Here is a 2,738-nt window from a genome sequence, read left to right as displayed (position 1 = left end):
ATAAATTTTTTTTAAAAAGACAACCTAAGCAAAACAAAAAAAGATGATGGTGGAAGAAACTGCTATATATAACAATTAGAACATAACATCCTTTTAAAAAGAAACATTTTTATGCTATTATTTATACACAGCAACCATCAGATCAGGCTAGATCTCAGAGAGTCATTCAATCCATGAGTATTATGGACAGTTAACATATACATTTTATAAAGTATCTGTCTGGTCTGCAACATCCTCTTATTTTTCCCTAGGAATTTATATTTCAAAAAGCTAGTCTCAAGCTTCCAATTAATTGAATTGCTGTTACTCTTGTGAGAGTCTGACTCTCCTCTCCTAGCAATATGTAGGGAAAATGTAGGAAAAAATGGAGCTTTGCCATCTCTGTCTCCAAGGAACACTCTGGCTGTACTTTTTTCCAAGACATATCTGCTTGTTCTTTTGGCAGGCCGTACGATATTCAGCACTTTTCTCCAACATCACAACTCAAAGGCGTCAATTCTTCTTCAGTTCTCCCTAGAGATAGCCCACCTCTCAGATGGATAACAAGTGATTAAAAAGACCGCGGCCTGAATCGGGCAATTAAAGATGAATATTTAGTTGAATCTAATTGAACCAATAAAAGTCTTACTCTAGGATTTTGGAATAGCATCTGAAAGTTTCTAGTGTAACTGGAGCTATTCATTTAAATTTAAATAATATAAACTTGAGGTTTGCCAACAGAGGAACTGCAGGCAGCCTCAGAGGAGACTAAAACTGTTACCCTGAAAGAAGCCGAGGATATGATCATTTAATTACCAGGGGAAAAGGTCTTGGCTCCTAACGGTTCTCCAGCTCCTGACAGCATCCCAGTTTCAAGGCTGTTCTGCATTTTTCTTATCTTGCATTGTATGAATTATCTCTGAGTCAACAAAATAAATTGATACCAGAAAATGGAGTCTCGTGTAACAACCTCTGAGAGAAAATGTTACTGTGAAGCAGACTTGAGAATTCCTTTTTCACTGGATACATAGCTGGAGTCTTGGCAAATAGTTTGGAATGATAGAAAAGTGTGTTAGCCTTTCAGGTTCTGACTTTTCAAAACCAGAAGGAAATAAAAAGTAGCTTGGGCTTATTACACTTAAAGTGAAGAAAGCTAGAGAATTTTCCTACAAACTGTTCGTGTCCAGAACAAGAAATAGATAAGCGAATTCCAAGCTTCCTTTCTGTATTATTTTGAAGAAGGCTAACTCTGTCTTGGTGTTTGTTGTTGTTAGTTGTTTTCAAGTCAAGCACGTCCCATTGTTACCCTGTGAACAACAGATCTGCACCCTGTCCTATCCTGTGCCCTCCTCATTATCTCTGATACACTTGAGCCCATTGCTGCAGTCCCTGTGTCAGTCCACTTCATTGGGGAGTCTCCCCCTCTTTTTCCAACCCTCCACTTTTCAAAGTATGATGGCTTTCTTCAAGGAATAACCTCTCTTAAGCACGTGGCCAAGGCATGTGAGATGAAGCTTTGTTATTTTTGTCTCTAAGAAACACTCTGGCAGCAACTTCTCCACGTCATACTTGTTGATTTTTTGGCAGTGTACGAGATACTCAGTACTCTTCTCAACACCTCAGCTCCAAGACATCAATTATTCTTTTGTCATCCTTATTCACTGACAAGCTCTCAGATTGCATTGCAAGTGATTGACCAGGTGATTGCAAGTTTAGACCAGGGCCCAAATCAGGCACACCTTCATCCTCAAACCGACATCATTGCTCATCAATAATTTATAGATGACTCTGCGCAATATGTCTCCTGAATTCCTGACTGCTGATATCAAGGGCATTTCCTGTGAATCCAAGAAAGAAGGAGTTGTTGACAGTCTCCATCTTTCCTCTATCCATGCCTATAGGTCTGGAGTTGGAATTTTTGCTTTCTTGATGTTGAGATGCAATCAGTATTGGAGGCTGAAGTGTTTGACCTTCTACAACAAATGCTTCAAGCCTTCCTTACTTTTAGCAAGCAAGCAAGATTGTGTCGTCTATATGATGCTGGTTTTGATGAGTCTTCCTTTAACTCTGATGCCATGTTCTTCTTCATAGAGTCCAGCCTCAAATAATTTGCTCAGCATACAGACTGCATAGGTATGGAGAAAGGATGCAACCCTGAGGCACACTTTTCTTCATTTTAAACCATATAGTGTCTTCCGTTGCTCTGTTTGTACAACAGCCTCTTGGTCTAGATCAAGGTTTCTCATGAGCACCACTACATGCATTGGTATAGTAGGTTAAAAATAGCATTGACACCTCACAAGCTCTGTGTACTAAAGTTTATTTCTTCCTCAAGTAAATGTTCTGTTCTTGTAGATCCCTTGGACATAAAACCTCCAAAATACTCATTCTGTTCCCCCAGGCCAGTGCCTCTGTGGCTTACCCATGGCTTAACCCTTTGATTCCTTCGTGGAATCTTCTACCTTCCATCAGTAGATAACAAAGAAGGAACTCTAGGGCTCAGTGGTTAAGAGTTAAACTGAAACAAATGCTTATAGTTCAAATCCACAAGCTCTTCAACAAGAGAGAAGACAAGCAGTCTGCTTAATGAAGATGCGGCGTCGGAACATTCAGCAGAACTACTCTGTCCAGGTTTCCCCCCTGACATGGAACTCTACCCTCCATTCCTCCTCACTTTCTCATTTCAGGCCTAGCAGATCATACGATTGTCTGATTCAAAATGGTCATGCAAATCCATCTCAGCTGATCAATGCCGAGTA

The sequence above is a fragment of the Elephantulus edwardii genome, unplaced genomic scaffold (genome assembly GCF_000299155.1).
Source record: "Elephantulus edwardii isolate Elephantulus edwardi_28Jun2011 unplaced genomic scaffold, EleEdw1.0 scaffold00004, whole genome shotgun sequence".
In the NCBI taxonomy this organism is placed as follows: domain Eukaryota; kingdom Metazoa; phylum Chordata; class Mammalia; order Macroscelidea; family Macroscelididae; genus Elephantulus; species Elephantulus edwardii.
This window is presented reverse-complemented; position numbering follows the sequence as displayed.